Raw genomic sequence first — 12,244 nt, forward strand, 5'->3', positions numbered from 1 at the left:
CTGGAAACAGCAAATACAAAAAACAGACTCTTGCAACTTCAAAGTGATATCCTCTCTATCCCACATGACGGATAGCATGCTAAACTACAACTAGAAGTTGTCCTATAGGTTTTCTGTGATTGTACTTAGAAGAATAGAATATAAACGATCAACAAAGAAAATGTATGTTCAGAAGCATTTGAGAGTTTTTCAGGACAGAAGAGAAGTCAAGCTTAAACATCTCATTAATGTCTATATCAGATTCAGAATCTATACAATATGAGATGCCATGTATTCTACTATGTTAGAGCAGAACTGGGCCCTTCATCTCTTTAGACAATGTCCTCATTTATTCAATAACGGTGCACTTTGGTTGGTGACAGTGTGTCTTGCTAAGTCTTGAGGACACTGTATAACGGTCCTGGACCACTGACACTGATTTGGCTCCTCAGCAAGGGTGTTCAAGACAGTTGGTGTTCTTTATTCAGTTCTAACTTAGGGTGTGAGGATTAGTAAATTTCCCTCACCTATGAAAAAAGGTGTAGTTTGTCAAGCTGCTAATTAACCCATATGCTTAATTGTACATATATATATATATATATATATATGTACACACACGCATATATATATAACACTATATATATTATATATACATATATATGCAATAAGTCTGATTTGTTTAGTAATAAATCAGAGTTAAAGCAATATATGTTAATTCTAACCATTAATCTCATTAATCTTTGAAATTGGAACTTTTTGGTCTAGTCAAATACATACTCATAGAAATATTTAACATTAAACAAAATTTCAGAATGTGACATACTAGATTCTAAATTCTTCTGTCATTTGTTTTCATGCAAGGATACCATCAAAAGATCAAATCATCTATTGTCTGATATGCAAAAGTTTGACAAATGTTTACAGAATGATGTGTTTTAATTGTAGGTGTATATTACAAATACCTGAAAAAATTTCTTAAAATCTGGTGCTTTGGATGAATCCCAGACAGAATAATTCAGAATTTATTTTAGGGGATGAGATTGTAGTGTCGGTGTCTGTTTTAAAGTTCCTCTGATAATTGTAAGGAGAAGTAATTAATCTGCCTAGGATAGTTACCCCTTTTCTATGGTAATATGTCACCATGAAGAGCTACTAAGTGACAGAAACATAGCCATTTATTTATGGACAACTACAATTATATGGTTTTATTGATTAGGTAAATCACAAAAGCAAATAGAGTCTTCTCCACAAAACGATCTATACAAAATTTTTATCAAAAAGCAGTCAGTCTTTTTGGTTATAAGAATTCATGGTCATTCAAGACATATTACTCAGGATTTGTTTAACATTCACACTAATGTATTCAATAAGTTTTTATTGAGCTCCCCTTCTATCAAACATTTAGAGATAGTAGGAATTCAGTTACAAATAAAAGTGAATATTGCCTTCAAGGAGATAAGGTACATTAAAAATGTACCATATATAAAGCATTATAAATATATATAAAGCATTATAAATTCAGGAAGGCCACAGATATAATTAATTCTGTGATCAATTCTTTCTTGAAACAAAATGTTTTTGATTAAGAACTTGACTTTGTGTAGAGGAGGGAAGAACTCTCCTCTGACTTCATGTGGTCTCCTTGGCTGGATCTAGGAACTCAATTAACTACAAGAGTTGATTAATGAGAGAAAAGCATAAGCCTTTATTAACTTTCATGTTCTTTTCATAAGAGAGTATAGTGTGTATAAACTACCAAAGCATAATGCTTTTATAGTTTTTAAACTAAGAACAGTAAATTTGTGAAGAAATGACAGGACAAATGAACATCTGGATTACAGTAGTAATCTCTGGAGATTTACTCAGAGAAATACAGGGGATGTGAATCTAGTAGAAGATATGGGTTATTTCAGAATTTTTTTTTATTCATATTCACTACAGTCTCAATTTTCAGTCTTGGTGATAAAAACTATTTTCCTTGGTATGTGCAGGACATCCCTCCGAAAAGAATTTTTATGGCTTGCTTCAAAAAGGTAATGTCAGGTCAAATGGTCCTTTCTAAAGTTATGTTTCCACAAGTGATTTCAACTTGGGTAATGAACCTACCAATTCACCATGCTCCTTTGAGTACAATGTATTCAATGGGCTTCTAAGGAAAAAAAAAATATCTCCCAAACCAAGAATACCCCAAAGTGAATTTCATATTTGAAGAAACCCATAGAATCAAAATGTAAGACATTCCTAAGAAAACAGGTAGAATAGGCTTAGAGATATTAAATTATATTGAAATATGACTTTACAACTTTGAAGATATGTTCTATTCTGAAGATAATGGAATTTCAGTCTACAAAGTTTTACCAGTTGGGTAACTATGTGATATTGTGACATGATAGTAGATTTTAAAAACTGCTTTATTAGCAAGATGAAATATAAATATTAGAATCAAGGGACAAAATAATAAGATAAACAATGTATTAAGTTTTCACATAAGTCTAAGTACAAAATGCTAAAAATTTGAATGAGGTGATGCTTATAAAGCTGATGGAATATGGTGAAATTTACAACTTTTAGGGAGACAAAAAAAATGGGTGGTAGTTTACTATGGGAGTTGAACATAAAATGTGTGAAAACAGAAGGGGTTAGAAACCCATCTCTTTATTCAGCACGGATGAGTAGTGAAATGACTATCCCTGAGGTATAAAATGTAAATAGAGTAAGTGTGAAGAAAGATAATGAGTTTTCTTGGAGGCATAGGACTAAGAGAAAACCTGGTAGATAGGGGATGGGGACTATGATAAAAGTTATAAATCAGAGATAGCAAAAATAATTTTAAGAGAAAAATTAACATGCATCTTATTTTAGTAATAGCGTGAGGAATTGTGGTCATCAGTGGAGTCCAGTAAATGGAAATCTACCCCAGCTCTTTTCATTACTATTATGGAGTTAATTATGATTACAGTGACCAGGACTACAGCCTTAGAAGAAAAACTAAATTGAAATACACCTCAAGCAGGTTTCCCAGCCCCCAACTATTCAAAATCCCTTCTGTTTTCACAGATCTTATGTTCAACTCCCATAGTAAACTCCCCTCATTTTGTTTCCCTATAAGTTGAACATTTCACCATATTCTATCAGCTCTACGAGCATCACCTCATTCGACAGAATTCTAGGTTTGGTATGCAACAGAATTCCAGGTTGCATACCAAACTGCTTCTGTAGTTCCATTTATGGAAGCTCCTTTCTTTTCATTGCTCAGGCCAACATTTTAGAGTCAATTTTGATTCCCACTTTTCTCCCTTGCTCAGAATCCCATGCATGACGAAATCTAGTTGACTCCCCATACAATATATCTATGATCAGATTACATTTCACCACCTTCTCTTTACCACCCAACTCTGAACCACAGTTCTCTGTCATCTGGACTGTTGGGATAGCCTCTGACTTCCCAGCTGCTGACATAACAGCCGGTGAGTCTTCCACATAAGATGAGTCTTTCTCATTGACATGCTCAGAACCTTCCAAGAAATCATTACCAGGAAAAAGGACAAATTCTTCACAAGGGCTTACAAAGTCCTATATCTATTACCTGCCTCAATTTCCTCCTCTCTCATGTTATCTCCTTCCCTCTGGTTTAACTAACACTTGAGTTTTTCTTGTGCTTTCCTGCTCAAGTCATGTGTCTTAGTCTGTTCCTGCTGCTATAACAAAACACCTTACACTGGGTAATCTGAAACCAACAAAACTTTATTTTTCACAGTTCAGGAGAGGCTAGGAAGTCCAAGATTAAGCTGCCATCAGGTTCAGTGTCTGGGGAAGGCTCCAGTGATAGTGCCTTACTGCTGTATTGTCACATGGCAGAAAGTCAGGAGGGCGAAAAGTGGCTAAAACATGCCTTCAAGCTTTCTGTGTAGGCACAGATACCTCCTAAAGCATAGAACTCCTTACACATTGAATTTGAACATGAATTTTGGAAGGACACAAATATTTAAGCCACACAAGCATGCTTACACTACAGTGTATTTGCACTGGCTTTTTGTCTACCTGATGTACTTTGTCACCAATATCTACATACTTCACACTCATTTCCTTACTGTTTGCTCACAGGTCACCTTTCCAATGGGATCTGTCTTGACCAAAATTTAATACTGAAAATTTTCATCACGTTGGCCTCAATTTTCAATACTACACATTCTGCTCTCTATTCTGTGTGACTTTGCTAGCTATATAATTTACTTATATTGCTTACAATTTTTGCCTATCACACTCATGAGAAAATAAAGTGGTTCTCAACAAATTTTTCTTTGTGAATGCATACTTATGACTTCTTTGATAATTTATTTTGGTATGATAATTATAGTGCTTGAGGTTTTGTCAATCTAACAATGAGAAAGTTGAGAATTACACCATTATTAAACTATTTTCCTAGTAATTATTTTATTTTACTTAAATAATTTTATTTTTAGTACCATATGGCTGACCAAAATTTTCCTTTGCTAGGCATTAAATACTAAAAATTTTCTATCAGACAAACTTTGTCTTTCATGGAAATATTTCTTATCTTTCACCAAATATTTCCCTGGTTTTATCTCCATGATAGTATGTGTTTAAATGTCCCTCCAGTTTTCTGTGGAACACTTGACTTGCTCTGGTCAGTGAAGTGTGAGGGAGGGTTGCTGAGAGGAAATTGGGGATACCAAGGCTGCCAGATAATCCCATCTTATTATCTCAGCAATATTGAATAGTATCTCAGCAATATTGAACCGTGCCTGCTCCATCGGCCTGGGTCCCAGAGAAAACAATGTGAACAAAAACCTAGCTAATTCATATTCAATATGCAGTTTTAGTAGGAGAAAGTGTTAACATTTTATCAGTAAGATTTTTCAATTAATTACTATTTCAACATAAACTCAGTCCTTTGGACAGTTGCATGATTTTATCCCACCTATTATCTCATTCCTACCTAAACTTCACTTCAAATTTTTGGTAATAGATCTTTTTCTACTGAGTCTGAAACTCGCAGTCAATACCTGAAACTTTTTTAAGCGAAAATTCATTTATTCATGGCTTTGTTCAGTAGAGGCAATGATTAGCTTGGTTTGATTAGACAGAGAAAAATAGTTCATGTTTCAAAGTGTATTGTGGGGATTCAAATAGAAACCTAAAATTTAACTCACAAAAAATCATGAAAAATAAGTGTGGACTATATAAGAATTATAAAAATGGATTTGTGAAATAAGTGAAAGATAGGAATTAACAAAAGAGGGTGAAAGATCATTAAAAGAGGCATAATGATGAGTGTGAGAAACTGTAAAAGAAGCCAGTATAACAGAATACATAGACAATAATGGTATAAGATGAGGTTAGAGATGAAGGAGAATTAATACTTAGGGCTTTAGTCCCCATATAGCCATGGATTAATTTCAAGGTGAAGAACCAATGTCTTAAAGGTTTAGAAATTGAGAAGTAACACAGATAGATCTGTAATTTGAAAGTTTCACATGACTGCTTCAAGAAGAGGTTGTGATCCAGTAGCAGTAAAAGCAGGTCAGCTGACCTCTAAATGGCTATGACCTTGAGCCAGGTGAGAGTACAGTGGTTTAGAACAGACTTGTGCTGTAGACTTAAGGGGAAGCAAAAGGCTTTGGTGGGTAATAGGGAGGCAGAATTCACTTGACTTAATAAGAAATGTACAATAGAATGAAGGAAAAGAAATGATTTGGTTAATTTCCAGACTTCTCAGGTATATGAGCAAATTAATTATATTGTACTTCACAGAAATAAGAAAAAAACTGAAAGGGTCCCCTCAGGAGGGAAAGATAATTAGCTCACAGGAATCTCACATGCTTCTGAACTCTTGCAACTTTTTAAAATTTACACTATTTTTTTCCAACTAAATTATTAGGTGTTTATTATATGACATCTATTTGTTTACTATGATATGTAGTGGGCCAACAAATTCCTTGGTGATTTGCCACAAGGTATGAAATAAGGAAGAAACAAGGTCACATAGAAAAAAATAAACTTCTTGATGAAATAAATAGTGAGCATTTAAACCTTTGTTTCTGCAAGTGAAGATAAACAGTAATATCTTCCAGGATGAGATCACTTGTGTTTAACACTAGGTAAAGATAAGGGCAGGAGGAAAAGCTAAACTTTCCACAGTCAGTCCCACATAATCTTATCCACTAAACTGAGCACTTGCCATTCAGAGGAATAATGTTCATATTTATTGCAACACTATCTTGATATATTTTCTTCTAATTATCATGGGGAGGAAATTATTACATTTTTGGCTACCTAAGAACCACTTCATGCCTTGGCTCTAGGGATGAAGACTGAGACTCAAACAATAGTAGTTATTTTTTATTTGTTTGCAAAGTTAGAAAAAAAATCCATATTTGTCATGATCTCTACCTTAAAACACTCTTTTTTGTTGATTTTTTCTCCTGTTTGATGAAATACCATGCATTTTATTCAAACATATGGCAATAACGTGCTTGAGTCTAAACATGGGCATCTGACAGATCTTGTTCCTTGCTGAGAAACAATTATTTCAGTATAGCTTGACAATATGGCTTTTTCTCAAACATTCCATGCTTCATTTTCCCCTGAAGTAAGCATGCTGTTAAGAAAATTTACTCTCCCAGATCCTTTATTCAACCTTCAGCCATTACAAAAACTTTCTTTTCCCTAAATCCCTCTCAGATTTCCCTCTAGTGACAATAACAATACATTGCATCTACCGATTCAATATTGTTTAAAATCATAAGTGCTTTAATTTGTTCCCTTTGTGTACTACTACCTCCTAGCAGTTAAATAAATCTAAAGCTCTTGTTTTAGATTATTACCTAGAACTCTTTTCATAAAAATAATATTTTTATTTTTATCTTATCCAATTTATGTGCCAATGCTCATAGAATGATTTTGATATGTATTTTTGTCAACTTTCCTTGAGCTTTCTCTAAAATGACATACTGTGTGATCCCTCAACATGTGGAATATTTTCGTTTCACTCTCTAATCAATTGAGAAAATAATTTTAAAAACTTTATTCAAAGTTATTTTTCTAGTTGGTCATAGATGTTTAAAATAATTCACATACTATAAATTAAATATATATCTTCATGGTCAGGTCATTTGTTCAAATACTTCCCTCTGCAATTTTGGTTCTCTGATTATTTTATCCTGACACATTTTTCTGTTTTGCTTATATTATGTTTTAATTAATGTAATATTTCCCTCAATATATAATGATACACCCACTTTTTTGCATTTCTTTGTATTCCTAAATGTATTGCCAAACCTCAATTTAACACTTGTTTCAATATCCCTTATGTAACCTCTAACATATATACTAGTTTTAGTAGAAAAGCATCCACTTACCATAATGTGCTGAAAAACTATGCTATCCTCTCACATTTGTCTGCCTTCCTTGGTAGAATATTTATGCCACCACTACAAAGATTTGTAACTAGAACAATAGATATGATAGTTGTTCAACAATACACTTGTGAACTCAAACTGACATAAGAGGTCTCTGAAGGTTCCTTTGGATAATGAAAATATTTCTAGAAGTAAATTATTGGAGATTTATATATTTACATATTGAATGGAATAAATGTTTTAAATTTTTATTAGTGCATTATAATAATACATGATAGCAGAATTGATTGTTATATATTCATATGGGCATGCAACATAATTTGGTCAATTTTGGTAGAGGGGATACAGGCTCTGGGAGTAATGAAACAGTGGACCATCTTATTTGTCATTCTTTATCAGTTGGTGTGTTCATGTTGATTGTTACAAAATAGTATTATAAAACCATGTACAGTTATTTGTCATTTTTTTCAGACTTTTACTTTCAAAAAAAATTCATGAAATTATTATTGTTGTTATTTTAGGAATTCTGGCTGAGAGGGCCAAATCTTGTTTGACATCCTTGGTACCTGGAAGAGCAGAACCATTATTTTTAGTTAGATGATATCAATTCTGGCTAAGACATGGTTTTAATAAAAGGATCACAGAGTTAATTACCAGTCGGTTTTTCATAATAAGTGGACTGAGAGACAAAGTTTCTAATTAAGCAGAATATGCAATTATGGCTATATTTCATACTGCAAATTTCTGTATTTAATATCGCCAAATAATTTCCTATGACACTCAAGTCCCTCCTGAAGGTATCATTTATAAAGCATGAAAAATAAATAAGAAGACAATAAAGAGTCAACAAGAATAGTCATATTCTTGAAGAGACTCACATCTTGCAAGATGTGACAAGCTTCTAATTTCTTAATTTAGACCTTTTAACCAGAGAGCAAACAGTACTCAACGCCATACAAGACAGCTAAAATTGATAGATCCTACAAAGCTGTTTTGGACTGAAAAATCACATAATAGATATTGGGGCAAGGATGATTATTAGAAAATTAGGGGTATTCCAGAAAGAGTATACCTGTAAAAGAGGAAGCCTCTAATTCTATTGATATCTGAACAAGACATGTATGGGTAGACTTAAAATATTTCAACTATGCTCCCAACACCAGAGATCAGGATGCCATCCCAGAGTTAGAAAACAGAAAACACAGTAAGAATTCAACTCAATCAATTTCCTTTTAACACAAAGTGTTTCAGAACACTTTGAAAGAATATAAGCAGTCTTACAGGTAAAGAGCTCAAAAGTGCTTGACACTGGAGTGCAAGGCCAGGGCTGAATCTTTGACCAGATTCAAAATGTAACACCCCAATGTTGGAACAAACTGACAAAAATTTTAAAGCAACTATTATAACTATTATCAATGAGGCATAAAAAAGATGATCATAATAAAGAAAAGACAGGAAAACTAAATAATACAACATATTACAAGACCATTATGGAAGTTCTATAAGGGAAAATCAAAATATTTGGAAGTTATGTCTTGGTAGATAGGTTTAAGAAAATTCAGTGAATTAAAAATTATGTAAATAAAAAGGTTAGTGTGAATAGAGATTAATAATAATGATAATAATTAAAAATAAAGCTAGAAATAAATATGAACTCAGGATTCTGAGGGACAGTAATAAAGTATTCAACCAAAATTCTTGAACTTAGAGTTCCAGAAAACATAACTGAAAGAATAAACAATTTGAAGAAATAATGCTTTAAAATTTCTAAGATCTGATAACAGCAATAAATTCACATAATTATGAGTTATGGTAACCCAAAACAAGATAACTAAAAACAGCCAAGACTAGGATCATAATACTCAAGAAACTGAAACCAAAGGAAAAGAGAAAAAAATTGAAGCATCCAGAGGAAAAGGACATGTTATACATGATAATTCAAAAGCAAGCTGATTTCTTATTAAAAGTATTAGTTCCAGAAAATAATTAAACTACATATCTGAATTTCCAGGAGAAGAGGAGGCTGGTGACTTGGAATTACATAACTACCAGCATTATCCTTTAACTACAAAAGTTTTTGCAAATGAAACATAACTAAGATTATTTATTTTATAGCAAGTAGTACTAAAGGAAATTATTCTGACTAATGGAACACACGACCCACACCTAACTTAAACCTTCAGAAAAAATAAAATAAAAATGTTTAATAGGGCTGGGGATGTGGCTCAAGCGGTAGCGCGCTCGCCTGGCATGCGTGCGGCCCGGGTTCGATCCTCAGCACCACATACAAACAAGGATGTTGTGTCCGCCGAGAACTAAAAAATAAATAAAGATTAAAAAAAAATTCTCTAAAACAAAAAAAAAAATGTTTAATATCTGGATGCGAATCAAAGACTATTTCTCTTTACTGAAACCACATTAAATTGTAATGTAACAGAAAATAAAAACAATAAGCATTAAAATACAGAAGAAAAAGTATAATTCTTATTTACATATACTTATTTATATAGGATATCCTAAATAATAGCAACCACTAGAACTAGTAAGGGAATTTAACCTGTTCTTAGGGAAACAAGACTGTTGTATAAAAAATAATCATATTAATTACAGCTGAAAATTGATATGAATTTGAAATTTTAAAAATTCTACTCAACAATGCATGCATACTTTGCAATAAAATGTGTAAGTCTGGTTCAAAGAAAACAAGTTATTGTTGCATTTAAAGGCTACATAAATGAGACAGATGGATACCTATTTTCACTCAGAAAGTTCAGTATTATTAAGATGATAGTTCTTCCCCAAGTGTTTTACATATTAAATCCTAACAAAAATTCTACAATTAATTTTGTAGAAATTGACAAGATATTCCCATAATTTCTCTGGAAAGTTCAAAGACTTAGAATATCCAATGTATTCTTGGAAAAGAACAAACCTTGAGGATGGAGTCACTGGATGTTGATTTACTACATGCTGCAATAGTCAATAAAATGTTTCACTAGCCTAATTATATAAAAATAAATAAAAATAAACAAGATGAGATCATAAATGGATCCGCACTTACATAATTTTAAGACAGTTATCAAGAAATCTTGCAAGTTCTAAGTCAGCCTCAGCAACAGCGAGGCAGTAAGCAATTCAGTGAGACCCTGACTCTAAATAATATAAGAAATAGGGCTGGAGTCATGGTTCGGTGGTTGACTGCCCCTGAGTTCAAACCCTGGTATCCTCACCACCAAAAAAAAAAAAAAAAAAAAAACCAGAAAGAAAGTTTTTCAACTAGTAATTGAGTACACACTATGGAAAAAAATTGAGCATTGACAATCACTACACACCATCCATACAAAATTAATATCCAGTGGATAATAGACTTTAATGAGAAAGTTATAAGCTTTTAAAGACAATCTAGAAAAATATATATAGACACTTGGCAGGTAGGTAATAGATTCCTAAACAAATTCTACAATTTGTATATTCTAAACCACTTTGTGATATCTGTTTGTTTTAAATTGTCTGTTTTCTCACACTGAAAGGTAATAGTATAAAATAAAACCTCCTCAAACAGCTCACTTAATTGAGTTGTGGTCCCACCTTAATTTTCAGCATATTTTCTGTTAACTTAGTGAAGAAACTTTATGCCAAACAAGTAATAAGGAATGTGGTGTTAAAAGTAATGTTGTGAAAGCCCACTCATTGACTGAATTCTTGAGAATGAAAGTGTAACGCAAATTGGATAATTTTCATAAAATGATTCAAGTGTATAAACAACATAAACAAAGATTAAATTCATTTCCTTAGAATAGAGTTAGCAACAAATTTTACCATTTCTTTACTCAATGTTGCCTTCTCAGCTCCACCGAGTATCCATAAATTTGTCTTGTTTTCTATCATAAGAGCTTGTTTTCATGTAAATTTTTTGAGTAGAAAAAATTTCTTTCATTTGTAAATTTATCACATTTTTGTGCTAATATTTCTTAACTAAAAAAAATTAAATGTATCTTGAGGGATGAAGATGAATCTCTGTGGAACAGCACTTACTAGAACGCACAAGATCCTGGTGTCTCTTTATATCTGATAGAGAAAATCCCCTAAGAATGGTCTTAGTAAGGTAAGTTTTGGTTATTTTTGGCCTCTGGTGTGAATTTGGTTTATCAAGCACCAGAGAAACCACAAGAGACAATAGTGAAAAAAATTAATAGGATTTCTAAAATTGGAATTACACTGAATCAATACATCAAACTAAGTATTTATTGACATTTTATGATATCTAGCCATTGATTTTTATATATTGATTTTATAACCTGCTACTTTGCCAAATTTTTTTTGAGACATTGTTGTTTATTTGTTTTTGCCGGTCCTGAAAATTAAATTTACTTAAGATTGGTGAATAGGCAAAAAGCATATAGACTTATGTTATATAAGTTTTAAGTGACACAAGAGCCTTCATGAAGGAAATGAAGACCCAAAGAAGCAGTTAAAGTCATTCACTCATATGTTGGCTTGGACAAAGAATAAAAAGTTATTAAAAAAAAGCAACTAAACATATAGAGCTTAAAAGATAAGAGTTAGTTTAGCAAGATCTGTAGAAAATTCTCTCAGTCTCAACTTCCCCTTCTATATATATATATATATATATATATATATATATATATATATATATATATAGTATTGGTTGTTAAAAACATTACAAAGCTCTTGACATATCATATTTCATACATTAGATTCAAGTGGGTTATGAACTCCCAGATGCCCTTCAATAGATTAATGGATAAAAAAAATGTGGCACTTATACACAATGGAGTACTACGCAGCACTAAAAAATGACAAATTCATGGAATTTGCAGGGAAATGGATGGCACTAGAGCAGATTATGCTAAGTGAAGCTA

This window comes from Spermophilus citellus (genome assembly GCF_964194105.1).
Source record: "Spermophilus citellus genome assembly, chromosome: 14".
Classification (NCBI taxonomy): Eukaryota; Metazoa; Chordata; class Mammalia; order Rodentia; family Sciuridae; genus Spermophilus; species Spermophilus citellus.